Below are 18,816 nucleotides of genomic sequence, written 5' to 3'. Positions count from 1 at the left end.
CCCCTCCCTGGCGTTGGTCAGTCCTTTTGTAAAGCTGTCCCCTCGTGTGTGTGTGTGTGTGTGTGTGTGTGTGTGTGTGTGTGTGTGTGTGTCTGAGGCATGCCTAGGCTGGGCCCTGCCGCCCTGTCTGCGCGCCTTCCACTGTCATGCTGTGCTCGAGCCCCAATAAAGACATCTGGAGCGTCCTGCTGCTCCCGCCTCGAGTGACTGCGTCCGCCTCTCCTTTCTGGCTCTGTGTCTGTGGGGACCTCCCCGGGCTTCCACCCCAACACCTGAGACATGCAACACACTCCGATCCTAGCCCTGTCCCCGCCCGGAATCACCGATGCCTGCCAACCCCTGCGTTTAGAGCTAGGCACGAATGCCCAGAGAAGGACAGGCTTGCCCGGGGTCGTGAAAGAGGGCTGACCCGGGACCCCCGGCTCCCAGGCAGCGTTCTGGTCTCCACCGCTGCCACCTGACCCCCTCTGTGACACGGAAGAGATGTGTTTGGAAGGCGTACCCCTGTATTCCTGCTTGCTTGTGCAGGCCACCCCCCCCCCCCCGCCACCTTCCCTGGAATTGCACCAGTGCTATGTGGGCCAAGGCCCTGGGGATGCCAGAGTCATTGCGAAGACTGGATGGCTGACGAACTGAGGCCGGCAAGGGACAGGTGGCACATCCGGGACCACTTAGCGATGGGGAATAAATGAATCCTGGGTAAGCGATGGGGACACGTGCCCCTCACTGTTGTTTCCCCGCTCAGTCACATGGAGGCACACGCAGGGCTGGCTCCCAGCTCTGCTGCCTTGTGGGCTCGTTCAAAATGGCCCCGCACCTTCATGCTCAGCTGCCACCGTCTTGAAATGATAGAAGAAGGGGCCCTGCATGTTCATTTTTGCACCGGGCTCCGTAAATCATGCAGCCAGCTCTGGGCACATGTTTGTTTGCCTCACTCTCTTACTCTAGGCATAAACTAGAGTCGTAGGGCCTCGGTTCAAAGTCTAGAGTCGTAGGGCCTCAGTTCAAAGCCACTTACTAGCTGGGTGACTTGGGAACAGCTCAGCCAACCTCAGTTTTCCATTCTGTAGAAAGAGGATCACAACAGCCCAGTTTGGGTTTCAAAGACCGCGCGTGTAAGGACCGGGCCCAGTGCCCTCGGTGTGCCTATGACGTAGAGAAGATGCCCACAGCAAGTGTTCGTTCCCTCCTCACCCCTTTCCGGAGCTCTTAGGCTTTTCCCCACAGACTTCTGAGTTCGCCGTGTTCAGTCACGCCAAGAAAGGACAAGCGCATAACAGGGGGCAGGGGGTGAGGAAGGCAGAGGGGATGGAAGAAGTGAGGGGAAGCCTGCTCTTGAGGCACAAGAGAAAATCGGGCTTGGAGCCTGAGCCGGCCGAGGCAAAGCAATGGCAGGCTGCCAGTTGTCAATTAAAGATAAGATCTTGTCCGGCCGCGGAGGGCAAGCAGGGCCTGTGCCCCTGCCCCCCCTTTCCAGGCCGGAGAAAGCCATTTGCAGCCAGGCTGGCCTCAGAGAAGCTTGGCCAGGCCATAATGGGATGGGATGTACTTCTGGCTCCATAACAACATTACGCATCGGGGCCCACGTCCAAGATGGCTGGGGGTTTTTGTTTTGTTTTGTTTTTCGTAGATGAGTGTGGAACCGTTTCACGGTCAGGGGCCAAGAACCAGCAAACAGCCCCGGGGCACCAGAGGCCAGGGTGGCCCTCAGGGGACCCAAGGAGATGCAGGGTCCCCGGTGACACGCTGGTGCAGACTTCTGGAGGGGAGAGGGGCGGAGAGTTCAGCGAGAACAGACTACCCGTCCGCTTCACCTCACAGGAACAGCAGGCAGGGCTGTCGGGAAAGGAAGGCCGTGGCTTCCTCAAAAAAGCAGGGGCTGGGGCGCCTGGGTGGCTCAGTCGGTTAAGCGGCCGACTTCGGCTCAGGTCATGATCTCGCGGTCCGTGAGTTCGAGCCCCGCGTCAGGCTCTGTGCTGACAGCTCAGAGCCTGGAGCCTGTTTCGGATTCTGTGTCTCCCTCTCTCTGACCCTCCCCCGTTCATGCTCTGTCTCTCTCTGTCTCAAAAATAAATAAACGTTAAAAAAAAAAATTTAAAAAAAAAAAAAAAAGCAGGGGCTGAGCCCAAACGAGGGGGCTGGTTCAAAGAACAGGACACCGGTGTCCAAGACCAACTTTGGGAGTCAGACACACTCACACTCAGCTTGGAGTCCTGGCCCCATGACTTCCTAGTTGTGGGACCTGGGGCAAGTCACTTAACCTACATAACCCGTGTGAATCTTTATTTCCTCATCCGTTGAATGGGAGTATTGATGGCACCTACCTCATGGAGCTGTTGGGAGAACCCAGTGAGCAGTGCCTGTAAAACCCTGGGCACATGATCATTGCTTACAAATATTGGGGGGGAGGAGGAGCGTCGTGGAGCAACTTCCCCCCAGTAACCCACCCCAGTTCGGTTTCTGGCCTCACCTTTCAGATAAGTGCTATGAATTAGCGTCATTTCGGTAAAGCCCTCATCTTCTTGTGAAGCAGGCAGAGAGAGTGGGGGGTCATAATGCCAAACAGCTAACATTTATTGAGTGCCGGGCGATACATCTAATGCTCTTAAAAACTCATTTCGAGACCGGTGTCATCATTATTCTTGTTTCACAGAGAAAACTGCAGGACAGCCATGTTGGGTCACCCAGCCAAAAAGGGGCCAAGCTGGGATTTGAACCCAACTAGTCTGACTCCAAGAGTCCAATGCTTTCCTGCCTTGTAAATGGAATGGGACTTCTAAGTCATCAGCCCGAGGGCAGGGATTTGTGCTTTTAATGGTTTTCATTTCATTCACCTCAATTGGAATTGAGGAAGTGGGTGCCCTGGTAGTGCCTGACCCCACCCCCCACAGAAAAGGGGCTGTTGTTAATTAGCATAACCCCCAACTCATGGAATTCTTGATTCTTTCCTCTGCAACCCACTGAGTTTTATTGTCTGAAGGGAGTGACTGGGATGGGGACGGGTCTGGAGACCAAGTTATAGCAGGAGCAGCTCAGCCTGCAAAAGAAAAGGGACTCCCATCTTCAGTATTTGAAGGCATCTGAGGGGAAGTGGGTTTAGCTTATCTTCTGATCCCGGAGAGCAGACCTGGGACCAGTAGGTGGAAATGTTAGGAGGACAGATCGGGGTCAAATAAAGAAGAACCTGGCTTTTTGTTTTCCTGCTATTACAAATTCCCCACATGGTGTTGAAAGCATCCCATACCAAATCAACAGGGAAGGAAGGCCCTGTCATCCTCCCTCAGTCCTACACTCCTCCCTGGAGGCCACACTATTAACATCTAGCGTTGGGTCCTTCTAGGCCTTTGGTAAAAAGACCTTTCTGACAGAACTGCTGAATAGGAATGACCGCCTTGTGGGTACGAGGTTCCTGTCCCTGGAAATGTCCGGAGAGACATTGGGTGGTCACGTGCCAGGGTTTGTGGGAAGAACTTCCACTCGGCATGGAAGGTTGAATTAGAAGACCTCTTCCGGTTCTCACACGTTCTGACTGACAGGGGGCCACGCAGCTACTCAGCGGTGGAGGCTGGTCTGGAGCCCGGGTCTTCCTAACGGGACCCAGATAAGCTCTTTTCCTGGCATGATTTTCCTCAAAGTCCTTCGCTCTGGAGGGGAACTCCCTGCTAGACTCCCTGTCTGCCTCTTTCCAGCCAATCCTGGGTGTATGCCAGGGCTGAGACTGGCATCTGTGGTGCATCTGGTTCAATGACTCGGTTGATACCCTTGCTTGGGTTGATACCCTGCGATGTGTGGCCAGTACCCGCCCCTACAGCCTCCTGGGCCCTGACAGCGTTATCACCGTGAGCACCTGCCCTCATTGCCCGGCTCCAGGCTTTTGTGGGATCAACATGACAGGTGGCACGTGAGCTGGCCCAGTCACCTGGGGCTGTGGTCACCACGCCTCAGCCCCGGATAGCATGGGTTGCTCTAGGGGCCACAAGGGCTGCCAGGGACGCTTGGAGCTGCTTTCCCCCCGGGGAACCTCACCTGGGCTTGACCATAGCATCACGGGCTGAGGAGAGGGAGCCAGGAGAGCTGTGGCTCCAGGTCAGAGGGGTCAGAGGCCTTCTACTCTTGGTGCTGGAAGCTTCTCCGTTTCTCACAGGGCTGAGGGGCCAGCCTGCACCCCCACCCCCAGTCACCATATTTACCTGTCTTTAGGGCTATTCCATAAGAGTCTCCCAGAACGGCCAGGCTCTGCTTTTGCTAAGCTAGGCTCCCTGCTTCGTAAATCAGCAATTGCCGGTGTGGGGACTAGGGTTGGCCTGAGGAGGTCCCTTCCTTTCTCTCTCTACACCCACTTTGCTAGGTGATCTCACCCACTCCTATAGTCATAAACGCCTTCCAGAAGCTGGTGACAGCCATGTTTGTAGGTCCAGCCCCAGAACTCTCCTCTCAACTTCATTCATTTGTTCATTCATTCATTCATCCATTCATCCAACAAACATATATTAAACTTTTTCTCTATTCCAGGCACTGCTTTCCATGTTGCATGTACATCAGTGACCAGAGAGTACGACCCCCTCCCCTCCCCGCTCTCCACACCCACTCAACCTGCCTGCTCAGCCCCTCAAAAGCACCCCCACGCTCCCCTGACATTGGACTCTGATTTCACGGTTCTCCCTCCCTGTCCTCCTCTCCCCGTCCATGTGCTACCACCATCCACACTGAGGCTGAGCAAAAACCAGGGTGTCATCGTCAACCCCTCCCTCTGATACCTTAACTCACTCACTCACTCACTCACGTTAAATCTTTATCAAATGCCCGTACTGCATCCTGGGGAACCAACAGTGACCCAGTCGGCGGGACCCCTGCCCTCATGGAGCTGACATTCTAATGGGGGGGCTAGGCCAAAAGACCGGTAGACTAAAGACACACATAATAACCTCTCCCACCCTCATTCCAGCCCACTTCAATGCTGTCATTCCTAGTTCTGAAATACGCCTCGCAAGCCTTCCATCTCTCACCCCTTCCTCGCTGGGCCCCAGCTGCCTGTCTACACCCCAGTGTCCTCCCAGCAGCCAGACAGGCCTTCCGAAAATGGACACTAGATCACGTTAACCCATCATCAACCCACAGTGGCTGGATTCCCACTGCACTTTGAGTAAAATCTAAACTCTGTCAAGGTAAAGGGGGGCCCTCACGGCCCTGTGCCTCCTCAGACCCCTCCCTACCTCTGTCCGTGCCCCCCCACACCCCTCTTCCCTCAGCCCCCGAACCTTTGTTACACACAGCGTCTCTTCCACCTTTAATGGAACACTGTGCCCACCTCACCTGACCCCTTTGCCTCACCCCTCTGGTGTGGCTTTAAATGTCACTTCCCTGGTGGCCCCCTCCAGTGCCCCGTGTTGTTTTCTATCACTGCAGCGGGCTCATTTTCTTCGGGGTGCTTAGCATGCTTTGTAACCACGTATTTGCCCCTTGCCTGCCTCCCTGTAAGTACCTGGGGCCCCGCACAGTGCTAGGGGCTCAGTAAATAGTTTATGAATGAATGAATGGGCAGACATGGCCGTGCCATAAGCAGCCGCTGAACTGCATCCTATGTTTTTCCTCCAAGCTGTCTCCAGCTGGCTTCTGCACCTCACTTCTAGGGCATTCCTGGGAGTCCTTGGGGAGTAACGTGAAAGCTCTTCTCTTTACATTATGCATTTCCTGCCTGAGAAACTGTCAGAATAATGAGGACTGAGAGAGAGGGAGGCAGAGAGGGGAGTTCTCCTAGCTCTTCCTGCTCTTCCTTCCAGAACTTCGGAACTTCAGGAACTTGTCAAACCCCCTCCCCAACCGGTGAGCCACCTGAGGGAGCTCATTCACCCTGTCTCCCCTCAGGGCTGAGCCCTGTGGGGTAAGTGCTCTGGGGAAAAGGCAGATGGGAAGAGGCAAAAGACAAAGCTGGCAGGGAGAGAGGTTGGGGGGTGGGAAAGAGGGACAGAAAACAAGTTGCCTGGCCCAGCATGGCCCTCAAGCCAGTCCCCCTCACCCATATGCACTCTTTCTGGAACTCTGAGCCTCCTGGTCCAGCTCAGGCCTCTGGGTGGGACAGTGGGGCTCCTCCGGGTCATCCTGAGCCCTCAGCTGACAGAGCCTGGGGCCACTGGGGTGTCACTACCCCTGAGGGGACCTCTGTAGGGACCAAAGCCTGGGATTCCTTAACCATGGGCAACTCTGTTCTTTATCTCCCTAGAGACCCACTCACCACCTCCCCCCACGGTTTCTCACCTTTAGGCCCCAGGTCCAAGGACAGTCACTTAAAATTCAATATCCATGATCAAATGTTCAAATCAAACAAACAAGGGAAGGGAGCCCAGGTGGCTCAGTCGGTTAAGTGTCTGACTCCTGACTTGGGCTCCGGTCATGATCTCATGGTTTGTGAGTTCAAGTCCCAAGTCAGGCTCTGCACACAGTGTGGAGTCTGCTTGGGATTCTCTCTCTCTGCGCCTCCCCACTCATATTCTCTCTCTCTCTGTCTCTCAAGAATAAATAAACTAAAAAAAAAAAAAAAAAAAAAAAAAGGAGGGGGGCAACAAACAAAAACAGACTTTTCCCCATACCCTCAGTGTCCCGCCTGGCCCAGGCCCAGGCAGCTGGCCCTCGGGAAGACCAGGGGTGATCCCAGGAGGCCCAGAGCCCCCAGAGGAGCGGCTCCTGGCCCGGCTGTTGCCATGGTGGCCCTCCCTGGGGTGGCGGCTGCCAAGTTGCTATGGAGAGCAGAGTTTTGCCACGGCTTCCACTACCGGCACCGAGAAGCTCCCCCAGGACCCTCCCCCTTCCCAAGCCAATACATGGTCAGCCTGGTGGCCAGCTTGTGCTGTCGTCTCAGTGGACCAGGGGGGCACTATAGGAATAGGAGTCAGAACCAGTTTCCTTCCCAGCACCCCAGCTGCGTCTAGCCTCATGCCTCAGGACTGCCTCCTCCCCCTGAGGGAACGATACTGTTTGTACTCCTGGCAGATCCATTAGGGACCTCATTTCTCTCAGGACCTTCCTCCCCCCCCAGGTGGCAACCAGCTCCCAGACAGCCTGGTGGGGGGGGGGTGGGATGGTGAGGGTAGGGGGTGTGTGAGAAGGCTCCAATGGCAGCACTCTCCCTCTGGACATAGCGTGCTGCACTGTGACCAGCTGCATTTCCCTGGACAGAACTGGAAAATTGGTTTCTAGAACCCTCCATGTCTTTTCTTGAGTTTGTGTCTATCCTCACTAAATACGCTACACCCTTACTGCACCTCAAACACCCGCACATTTCCCAGGTCCTTCTAGTCTCTCCACCCTCTCTTCATGTTCTAATATATGCAGAGAAAAGTATCTTGTGCCAGTCATCCACACGGTAGTATAAATCAGGGCCCATGTATATTTCATTTCCCAGGACATAGGATTACTAGAACTCCTCTCAGCTTATGGAGTAAGAGCCTTGTTCTCTGTTATCGGAAGTCCTCACACCAGAGAACTCTAGGGAGGGTAGATATTTTGTTTGTTTGTTTTGACCAGAGGAGAGAGAAAGCAGGAGCTCCTTGTGTGAGTCAAGGTAGAGGCCAGAGTTCTACAAGGAATTTGGGCTTTGCTTTGATTACTAAAAGAAAATGGAGCACGAAAGGGAAATCAGAAGTGATATGTGATAGGAGTTGCCTGTCTCGAAGACCCTCTCTCTCCTTTTGGACCCCCTTCCATATTCCAGTATTGAGTCCCCTGCCTGGCAAACACATACATCCCTCAAGGGACTTATACGTCCCTCAAGTCCCGCTCATCTGTCACCTCCGGTGAGAATCTTCCCTGGACTCTTCCTTTATACCCTCACGGTACCTGGTACACCCCTCTAGTGTAGGACTTAGCACAGGGATAGCCTGTTGCTTATTTACTTGTTTATGGGGACTTACTATTTACTCACTTATTAAGGCTTTTATCTCCAGCTCCTGCTCGGTGCTCAGGAGCTCAATGATGAATGAATGAATGGAGGAATGAAAGAGTAGACAGGGAATGAGCTAGCCGCTCACTCCTGACTTCTGCCATTCACACTTGTCATTCTAGCCCATGTCTGGTCTCAGAATCTGTCCAGAACAGTTCCCTGGGATGCTGGGCCCCTCCCTCTACCACCCACCACTGTGTGCCAGCCCAGCCCCCCCCCCCACTGCCAGCAGTGCCCCCATCCACAGCCCCCCACTCCCCTCAGCTTCCCAGGCTCTGGCTGGCCAGTGGGCCTTTCTCTCCTGGTGCTAATGGCTTCAGACCGTCCCTGGAGTCTACGTGGACCAGCCAAGGGCTCGTGTCCCAGGTTCTTCCCTTCTCCATATTCCACGTTCTCAGTCTTCACCAGTGTTCTTTTATGAGCCTCCTGCCCTCTCCAACTCTCTGAGCACCAATGTGGGCAAAATCCCCGCTGCCCGAGTGGGCCATAGAGAGAGAAGCTGGAGAGGGTTGTTTCCATAGGAGCCTGGCCCAGTCCCATGACATTGCTTGGCCTCAGTTTCCACGTCTGTGAAATGGGAATTCAACCTCCCCTGCCCTCATCCACAGGAGGTATGAAGGTTAAATGAGGAAGTGGGTAGACGGGTCTTCTGGAACCCCTGGAGCACTACCTGAGGTGAAAGGTTATCATTCCTCTGACCTTCCCTCAGAGGCTGGGGTGTTCCTCCAGAAGAGGAGAGCTGGTGCTTCTGGAAATAGTAATAGCTCACATTGAGCACCTGACAGGCCAAGCATTGTGCTAAGCCTTCTGTGCGGATTCATCTTCAGAACAAACCTAGGAGGTAAGAGCTCTTTTAATCACTTCCATGTGACAGATAAGGAACCAAGGCACGGAGATCAGCCCGACAGCAATCTCACAGACAGATTTCACATCCCGATTTTGACCTGAACCCATTCAGCCTGACTCTGCCCCACCCCCATGCCCCTGACCGCTGGCTCTACAGGCTGCAGCTGGCCCCGTGGCACTGGCCCCTCTCCTGTCATCGATTAACTGCCCACACCCAGAATTTTAGCTGCCACTGGCTTTGCTGCTTGTGCCTTTTTTTTTTTTTTTTTTTTTTTTTTGCCAGGAGGAGCGAAGAGAGGTGAAATAGGTGAAACAGCTAGCCAGGCTCAGGCAGGCAAATGGTGCTCTGTGCACGTCCGCCGTGTTGTAGAGACACAATCAGGGGAGTAGGGCTTGGCAGGCGTGACTTCCACAACAGAAAGCACTAGAAACCCTTTGCCCGAAATCCTTGCTAGGGCCATTCACTAGGGAGATGACAGGACGGAGGCAGTGTCCAAGCATGATGCAGGGCCTCGGGACATGGATGCTCTCGAGGTGACCGGCTGGCGAGGCCATTTCCCTCCTGGTGGCCGTGAAGCACCTGTGTGATACCTGTGTACTTGACCGTGAGAAGCCAGAGAGAAGCCCGCCAAGCTGCCTGCTGCCAGGGCTACCACCTGCACCCCACCTTGCAGTCCTCCTCTCTCCCAGGGCTTGTCTACACACACCCGCGAGCTCTGGGGCATAGGAGCCGAAGAGTGGGGACGTGGGAGAAAGCACTAGAGGAGAGACAGAGAGCAGGGATCCTGGAGGGGGGTGGGGGAGAGAGGCAGGGAGGACGGGTGGGAGACGGAGGAGTCGGAAGGGAAGTGGGGCGGGAGGAGTGAGAAAATGCGGGAAGAGGAGGACCGAGAAAGGGAGGAGGGAGAAGGAGGAGGGACCAATCCCGACCGTGGAACCTAAAATGAACTCAACAGGCTGGAAATAGAACAGCTGGGCAAACCCAAAACACTGTTTGGGTGTCTGCTGAGCAAGCACGTGAATGAACAGAACTGGGGGAGCAGTTCAAGGAAGAAATAGATCATTTCATCTCAGAGGTAGGTCCGAACAGGAGGCGTTTATTCCAGCCCGCCCAGATTACTCGGGATTCTTTTTCTGGGGGTGTTTTCTTTACGTAAGCATTATTTTTAACAGGCTGCCTTGGCGGCTGGGTTAGCCTGACGCCACCCCACCCTTGCTTGGCGGATGGAAGGTTTGGGTTACTCTGAGGGTTTTTATTGTCATTGTGGACACTTCTGGCTTCAGGGGAAGAAATCTTTTTTTTTTTAATCTTTTTTTATGTTTATTACTTACTTTTGAGAGAGAGACAGAGTGTGAGCGGGGGACGAGCAGAGAAAGAGGGAGACACAGAATCCGAAGCAGCTCCAGGCTCTGAGCTGTCAGCACAGAGCCCGATGCGGGGCTCCAACTCCTGAACCGTGAGAACATGACCTAGGCTGAAGTTGGATGCTCAACCAACTAAGCCATCCAGGCGCCCCAGGGGGAGAAATCTTAATCCGCTTGCCAAATGGAGGTTTAGAACTCTGAGTTGTGTTCCTGAATCCATTTGTAGAACAAAACCCAGTTCTGGAATGGGCCAGGACTGGCCTGGGGGACCCTGCCCCCCTCAGCACCCCCAGGGCTCCATGATGCCTTCTGGTGACCTCACTTGATGCCAACACACTTCACCCTGGGAGGTGCCCCGTGCACCTGACGCTCAGTCCAGGGACCCCTTCCCTGGCCGTCAGTGACCACCTCTCTGCTCCCGCCCTGCCCCCGTAGCACTGTTTCTGTCTTCCTCCACCCTTCCAAACCCTGGCTCTCTTTCCCACCTAGGCTCCTATGCAGACTTGCTGGGTCTCAAAGACCATTTCTGGACTCTCAGGGTGCGTGAGCCCCCCAAAGTTGCAGCCAACGTTGTTTGTATGTTATATTCTACAGGCAGGGTTCGAATCTTTCATCAGACTTGCTGTGCCCACTTCCCGCCAATGTGAAGAACAATTAGTCTGGAAGTTAGAGGCTGGGCCAGCACAGACTGAAAACAGGTGGAGCCAGGTGGCCCCTGGTGGCTCCTTTTAGCCAGCCGTCACTCTGGGGTTTTTGCTCCATCACAGATCTCTCTAGAGTTAGATCAGCTCTCCTTGGGACTGACCGTGGACAGGAACTGGAGAACCGGAGCTCTAGCCTTGCATCTACCGCTGGCTGTGCTATCTTTGACAACTTGCCTGCTGAGCTACAGCGCTTATAAAATTGGGGATAATACTGCCCATCTTAGCAGGTTCCCCCAAGGCTCGATTAAGATCCTGCATTCTTACTGCTTTAGCCCGGTACCTGACATTTCATTCGTAAAGCTTAACTTCCTTCCTCTCCCCCTTCTTTCCTGGGTGAACATTAAGGAACCTTCCCAAATTGAGCAGGTAGACTCTACTAGAGGATTGTTGGGGAGACCTAAACCGGAGAGAAAGAGCCCAGGCCATTCTGCAGCCTTTCCAGGAGATGCCGGGGCAGGAGGGTTAGCTCTGGTGGAGGACGGAAGAGAGGAGGTCTTCGTCAGCAGAAGGTCTCAACCGTGGCGGGAAGGCAACTGCACCCATGTCGGATATTCGGAACACAGCCAGCTGGCGGACGGGCCACTTAGAGACACAACAGTTGTAAGGAAGCTGACCGAAGACCCCTCAGCGCCCACCCTCACTGCACACACCACCAAGACAGACGCTGATTACCAAGCCATCCCGAAATCTCTCCTTCCCTACGCTACCTCTCACCTTCCTTGGGGCCAAGGCTCTTGGCCCAAAGTGGCTTGTTCTGTGCACTTCAGATAGAACTAGAAGTAACACAGGTTAGCTTCCTCTTCTCTGACATTGATGAGCTGGGGGACCAAGGAGGGTGAGAAAATTCAGGAGTTTTTCCTGGTTCTTGGCACCATTTGTGCCCGTCCCAGCTTTCCGTGCCCTTGTCTGACCCTCCTCTTGCCAGAGTGAGAGACCAGCATCTTCGAGAATGCCCATGACGTACTCTGAGCTTCTCAGATGTAAAGGGCAAGAGAAATCAAAGGCAGCCCTTATCTCTATCCAGATGATGGGGATAAACACAGCCCAAACCTGTGTCTTGGCCTGCCTCGCTTGGCCAGTGGCTGAGTGAATGCCAAGCTGAGATTTCTCTTACTTTGTACTCACCTGGCCCCAAAGGCTGCCAGGGTATTGGCTACCAAGTCACTAATCCATAAAAGCCACCTGCAGCCCCTCCACAGGTCCCAGAAGGAATCTTTAGTCTGTTCTGACCTCAGAGGCCACCTTGCCCGCTTGGCCAGTGCCTTCTTCACTCCGGATTTGGGCATCACATCTGTAATTTGATGCCTAGGAAATATTTTTAGCTACCAACCTTGACGCAGACTTCATCCCCATTCACCACTGGGGTAACGAGAGGGGAAGGAATTGGAAAATTCCACCAGCCACACGGCTAACAGCTGTTTGAAGGGTCTTCCTAATAGACAAGTCTGACCATGTCCTTCCCTTTCTGAAAACCCTTCCATGGCTCCCTGTTGGGTAGAGGTGAGATGCCCAAGACCCTTGACTGTCTGGCCCATCAACCCTCATTTCCTGTCCCTCCCTCCCCACACATTCAAGGAGGAGTGTTCTTTGAACTTCTGCACTGTCCTGCTTTAGCAGGTTGCTCGAAGCAGCCCCCATTTGCTCTACCTTGTGAAAAGTACTCATCTCTTGGGAAGTCTTTCCTGATCCACCCATCCCACCAGCAGAATTTTCTCCCACACAGCCCCCGATACACCTTTACAAGAGCATTTGTTTGCACTCCGTATTTACCTGAATGCCTTGCACAAAACTTTTTTTTTTTTAAGTTTATTTATGTATTTTCAGAGAGAGCATGATCTGGGGAAGGGCAAAGAAAGAGGGAGAGAGAGAGAATCCCAAGCAGGCTCCACGCTGACGGTACAGGCCCCACCTGCGGCTCGATCTCTCGAAACGCAAGATCGTGACCCGAGCCGAAATCAAGAGTCCCACGCTTAACTGACTGAGCCACCCACACACCCCTGCACAAACTGTGTTAAGAGTCATAGTTTGGACTCACTTTCCCTGTACTTCTGCAAATTGGGCCAAGGAACCTATGTAGATGTTAGGATATTAACTATATTAGGGAAAATTTAAATTATCCAAAATTTAGATAAGGTCAAAAGGATGACTGTATACTCTTGCCCTGTCATAGTGAAGCTTTGTTTAACAGACCTACCCAAAGCTTATTTAATTCTCTAGAACTGTGCTATCAACATAGAGCTTTTGAGCACTTAACATGTTAAGTGCTAATGCCACATGTTAAAATGACAGTATTTTGGACCTGTTGGGTTAAATAAAGTATATTATTAATTAATTTTTTTTTATTTTAGAGAGAGAGAGCAAGCGCGTGTGAGCAAGGGAGAGGATCAGAAGGAGAGAGAGAGACAGAGAGAGAGAGGGAGAATCTTAAGTAGGCTTCACGCTCAGCACAGAGCCCCACACGGGGCTCAATCCCACAACCTTGAGATCCTGACCTGAGCTGAAATCAAGAGTCAGATGCTCAACTGACCAAGCCACCCAGGCGCCCCAATAAAATGTATTATTAACATTGATTTCACCTGTTCGTTTTTACTTTTTAACGTGACTACTAAAAAAATTTGAATCACACACATGGTTCCCAGGGTATATTTATTGGATGGCACGCTCTAGAAGACCATTTCACCGTCCGGTAGAGAGTCAAATGATTTCTGGCTGGTAGGAGAGATAACCCCAGTTTAATTGCTCTGCAGGACACTTACCAGATTTGTCTCCAACTTACAAAGAAATTTATTTTGATGTGTCTTCCCTTTGAATTTTTTTTTAACATCTATTTATTTTTGAAAGACAGACAGAACATGAGCGGGGCGGGGCGGAGAGAGAGGGAGACACAGAATCCGAAGCAGCTCCAGGCTCTGAGCTGTCAGCACAGAGCCCAACGCGGGGCTCGAACTCACAGACTTTGAGATCATAACCTGGGCCGAAGTCGGACACTCAGCCGACTGAGCCATCCAGGTGCACCGGTGTGTCTTCTTTTTAAATCCAGTTCCTTCAAGGCTCTTTGAACCAGCGTATTTTATTGGTTACCTCGTTAATGGATGAGTTAAATAAAATCTTTGACACGTTTATTCTGTATCTGTAGGAGACTTATACTTTCAACTTTTTAGAAATTACACTTAGACCTCTATCTCCTGTCCAGCTTAAGAGCATAGCTTGAATTATTAACATGCCTGGTAGTAAGTAGGGGCTTGATAGGTGTTTGTTGAATGAGTTAAAACACTTCCTTGGACTTGAGACCTCATGTTTGAACTGCCAAACACCCTCTGCAGTGGGATCCCTATCTGCCATATGCCTGAGGCTAGTGGGGGGATGTAGGAAATATAAGAGCTTCTTTTCAGGACCCTAAACTATTTGGGGGGGTCCCCATAAAGATTCCCCAACTCTTGGGCCATGTGATCCCCAGAGAATGCTAGCAGAAGCAAATCCTGGCCCTCCTGCACCCCCAACCCCCAACTCCCCCCCCCCACCTCCCGGGGGTGCAAGAAGCAGGATACCCAGATAGGTTTCCCTTCCTTTCTGCCCATGACCTGGGCTCTTACCAACCTCAGCACTGTGGCGATCCCACCAGACAACCCTGACTGTTCCTCCAGGTCTGGACACAGAGGCATTTTTGTGTTGAAGGTCAGTAAGCAGGGCTAGCCTCAGGAGCCAGGTCTTCTGGGGGCCCTAGAAAACTCTGGGTCCTGAGTCCAGAGAGACAATTGCAAAACTATATAGTTTCCCCTTTCCCCTCCTTGCCATCTCCACAGTGGGGGATGGCCGGCTGGCCATAAGGGGAGAAGTTCCTTGTGAATTCCTTGAGGGCAGAAGCTTGTCATTCGTATGCCTGGCAACTGCTGAGCACTTTTCCCAGCCCACGGTGGACACTCGGTGAACGTTTGTCTGCCTTTCCTCCCTCTGCCTGACTCCAATCTACAGCCAGCTTCCTTCCAAACAGCCTGATGTATAGACTCTTTGGCCTCGACAGAACATTGATTAATCAATCGCCCTCTCTGGGAGTCTGGGCAGGATCCGTTGATAATGAGGCATCAAGCTCAGGGGTGGTGACCTTTTAGAAGTGTCACACCAAGCTTGCGGTTGTCCACGTCCCTTATGAAGAAGAGAGAAGTCTGTAGAGGCTCCACTGCCGGAGAAAGAGAGTAAAAGCAACATTTTTTATTGTGATAGAATATACATAACAAAATTTTCTATTTTTAACTGTAGAGTTTGATGGCATTAAGTACATCCACATTGTTGGCGCCCCTGGGTGGCTCAGTCGGCCAAGCACCTGACTCTTGATTTCAGCTCAGGTCATGATTCCAGGGTGGTGGGATTGAGTCCCGAGTCGGCTCTGTGCTGAGCATAGAGCCTACTTGGGACTGTCTCTCTCCCTCTGTCCCTCTGCCCTTCCCCCCACCAAAGTACATTCACATTATTGTACAACTGTCACCACCGTCCATCTCCAGAACTTTCCCATCACCCCAAAATGAAACTCGGCCCACTAAACACCAACTCCCCATTCTCCTCTCCTCCCCAGCCCCTGGGAGCCCCCATTCTGCTGTCTGGCTCTATGAATGTAACTACTCTAGGTGCCTCATATAAGTGGAATCATGCAGTATTTGTCCCTTTGTGATTGGCTAAGCCTAATGTCCAGTGTGTGTGTGTGTGTGTGTGTGTGTGTGTGTGTGTGTGTATCACATTTTGTTTATCCATTCATCCAACCTGGGTTGCTTCCAGTTTGGGGCTATTGTGAATAACGGGTGTACAAACATTTCTTTGAGAGTCTCCTTTCATTTCCTCTGAACACACCCGGAAGTAGAATTGCTGGATCATATTAACGCTTGTTTAATTTTCTGAGGTCAAAACCACATTACTGAGCACCTGTGCAGTTCCAGCTCTGAGCTAAGCCCTTTCTATGTGCCATCCCATTTAATCCATACAACAACCCTTTGGGGTGAAGAAGATAGTCTCCGGTTTATACCAAGTGAAGATTCCAGAAACCAAATGACTTGCTCCAAGTTAGAGACAGCGATGGGCAGTCAGGTTTTGAACCCAGGTCGACTTGATGCCAATGCCACACGCTTCCCAGGCAGCAGGCAACGAAAACAAATACGGTTGTCAAAAGGAAGGGCCACACTTTTTTTTTTTAATTTTTTTTTAATGTTTATTTATTTTTGAAGGAGAGAGAGACAGAGTGTGAGTGGGTGAGGGGCAGAGAGAGAGGGAGACACAGAATCTGAAGCAGGCTCCAGGCTCTGAGCTGTCAGCACAGAGCCCCATGCGGGGTTCGAACTCACAAACTGCGAGATCATGACCTGAGCCGAAGTCGGACGCTTAACCAACTGAGCCACCCAGGCGCCCCGGAAGGGCCACACTTTAACGCTGTCGGTGACTAACACTTTCTTTAATTAACAACCAACACCTTAGCAGGAATCCGGCAGAAGGATCCCCCTTGCTCAGATCAGATGAAACACTGTCTTCCAGATGTTTCCCAGACCACACTCCTTTTTTCCCGGCCTCCTCCCCCTCCTCCTAGCTTCCCTGGCCTTCCTTCCATCAACTAGACCCCCTGCACTTTGTGTTCCTGGCTGACAGACAAATTCCCTCCAGGCCGCAAACTCCCCAGGCCACAGCTCACATGGTCCCTGTGTATAGCCTGAACCTACCAGTGTTCCGCGCTCTGTAACAGTTTGAATCAATGAATCAATGAGTGACTCACTCAATCAATGACGGTAGGGAGGACAGGCACGAAGAAAGAGAACACCAGAATTATCCACTTCTCCGCTTCTACTTCACTATTTGTGTAAGACCAGGCTGTGAGTTGCTCAGAATAATCTGTGTGCCATATTTGGCACCACTGCGCAAGCCTGAGCCATTTTGGGGTTGGAAACTCCCAGGGAAAGAGATGGAATTATCCTCTTGGAGAAATATGCCCGCGTGGCTGGCCCAAGGAAGGGGAGGAGGAGTTTTCAGTGTTGGGAGAGATTTCATGTCCTGAGGAAAACCAGATCCTCGGGGGATGAGACCTTTAGCACAATTCTTCCTTCCTTCCTTCCTTCCTTCCTGTAACCAGCCCAGTGATCAGGGCCACACTTGCTCTGAGCCAGGCACCCAGCTCAGCACCTGAGGGAAGAGAGGAAAGTCAGACCTGCTCCTGCAGTGCTGTGTGCTCAGACACAGCCATTGGGACAGGAGAGGCCGGCAGCCTCTCTGGGAGGCTCAACCAAGCCCACGGGCAGGACGTGGGTGGCTGTTCCTTCCCGAAGCCAAGTGGCTGCATTGCTGGGAGGCACTGGCCTCACCTGGAGGCTTGGCTAACTCTCCGGCCTTTGGGTGCCGTGCAGGAGGCATGGAGGGCAGGGGAGGCAGTAACAGGTGACAGAGAAAACGCCGGGTGTCCAGGGCGGCAGCCGCTCCCACCAGAGGGTCTTAGGGAGTGCCAGCAAGGCAGGGAACTCTTGGCCAGAGTCCCTGTGGGACCTCCATGTTAGGCGCTGTGAGGTCCTTCCCCACCACTGCACGCTAGCCCTGCCTGGCTTAGGGGCTGTCTAGTGAGAGGACTTTAAGCTCCACAGGCCACGAACATGAAAATATGTAGCAGAAAGAGGGACAGGACTTGAACTGGATTGGAAGGCAAGGGTTTGGGATTATTTACCCAAGAGGGAAGGAAGCATGTAAGCGACTTGGGCATTCATGACTGTCTGCAAGGTGTTAGGATGACAACATTAACCCAAACGGCCTGCACGTGGAACCTAGAGACAGGCAGGGCAGGACACTGTCCCGTCGTGCAGGCAGAGAAAACAAGGAGATTTAACGCTAGCGTTTCTGTCCTGGATCCACGGTTCTTGCTCACACCAGGCTGCCTCTCCTGACTGCATAGGCCCAAGGGAGGTCCCACATCAGGGGGACTTAGAGACCAAGCCCGTGACCATGAGCTGTCTGGGTGCTCCGGGTAGCGGTCTAAGGACTGGACACAGGAAGGAGCACCCAGGAGGCACCCCACAGGAAGGGATGGGCGGTTCCGAGTCACCTGGGGCCTGTGCAGCCTGCCGTACCCCACCCCCACTCTTCAGCCAGGCACCCAGGGCCCAGTGACCCTGGCAGCTTGAGCTCACTTACCTTTCCAGGCCTCAGCAGGGGTGTCTGGGGGAATTCGGAGGCTTCCTCCAGGGAGAAGATGTCCAGGCTCTGTGACTCAGTGTGCCTGCAAGAAAAGAAATTCACTAAAATGATTTCTTTTTCCTTCCAACAAAGAAAAGAGGTTTACAGCTCACGCTCGGCTGCCAGAGGAGAGCCCTCTCTGAATTCCTTCCCTGCCTCTGCTATAAAGCCGTTAAGTTGATCATTTGGGTCCAGGGTATGAAAGCCTTCCCTGCAGGGCTGTGGTTACTGGCCTGGTTAACTCACTGGCTCAAGCCTGGGAGAGGCATGGAGAGAGGCTTTGCTCCCCACCGGGCTCCCCCTCACATGGAACACTCATGTGGGTGGGTGGCTCGGCTCAAACCCTTCCCCTCTGCTCAAACAACTTCCCGACTCCCCACCTCCCTCGAGTGGTTCTGGCACATTCCGCCATTTCCTGGGCGTTTACCCTATGCCAAATAGTTTATGTACATCAGCTCCTTCAATCCTACCCCCATCCTTTGGAGGAGGTATAATCCCTACTCTAAAGATGAGAAATCTGAGACTCAGAGAAGTTCACTTGTTTGGGTCAGGCAGCTAGTGAGCCGTAAATTCAGGCTGGGATCTAATATAATCCTCACGCTAGCTATTGCACATAAGTATTGCTAGTAACTCTTCATAGGCGAAGAATCTGAGACTCAGGCCCAAGACGGGGACGCCTGGGTGGCTCAGTCCGTTGAGCATCCGACTTTGGCTCAGGTCACGATCTCCTGATTCGTGAGTTCGAGCCCCACGTCAGGCCCACTGCTATCA

The 18,816-nt window shown here is 52.8% G+C and overlaps 1 protein-coding gene across 2 annotated transcripts in view; it reads left to right on the top strand.

Annotated features, from left to right (window-relative positions):
- Positions 1 to 18,816, top strand: part of KCNC4 (potassium voltage-gated channel subfamily C member 4) — a 46,662-nt gene that overhangs the window by 23,362 nt on the left and 4,484 nt on the right. The window contains exon 4 of one of the 2 annotated variants that reach the window (XR_002082214.2): positions 8,646 to 8,777. The exons of the other annotated variant lie outside the window; for it this stretch is intronic. The gene's annotated coding sequence lies outside the window, so the exon portion shown is untranslated. The remainder of the gene's footprint in view (positions 1 to 8,645; positions 8,778 to 18,816) is intronic. 2 annotated transcript variants of the gene reach the window in all.

This window comes from Panthera pardus, unplaced genomic scaffold (assembly GCF_024362965.1).
Source record: "Panthera pardus isolate Hobbes unplaced genomic scaffold, ASM2436296v1 HiC_scaffold_11, whole genome shotgun sequence".
NCBI classification, from domain to species: domain Eukaryota; kingdom Metazoa; phylum Chordata; class Mammalia; order Carnivora; family Felidae; genus Panthera; species Panthera pardus.
Note: the sequence above shows the minus strand (reverse complement) of the source record. Positions and strands in the feature narration are given on the sequence as shown.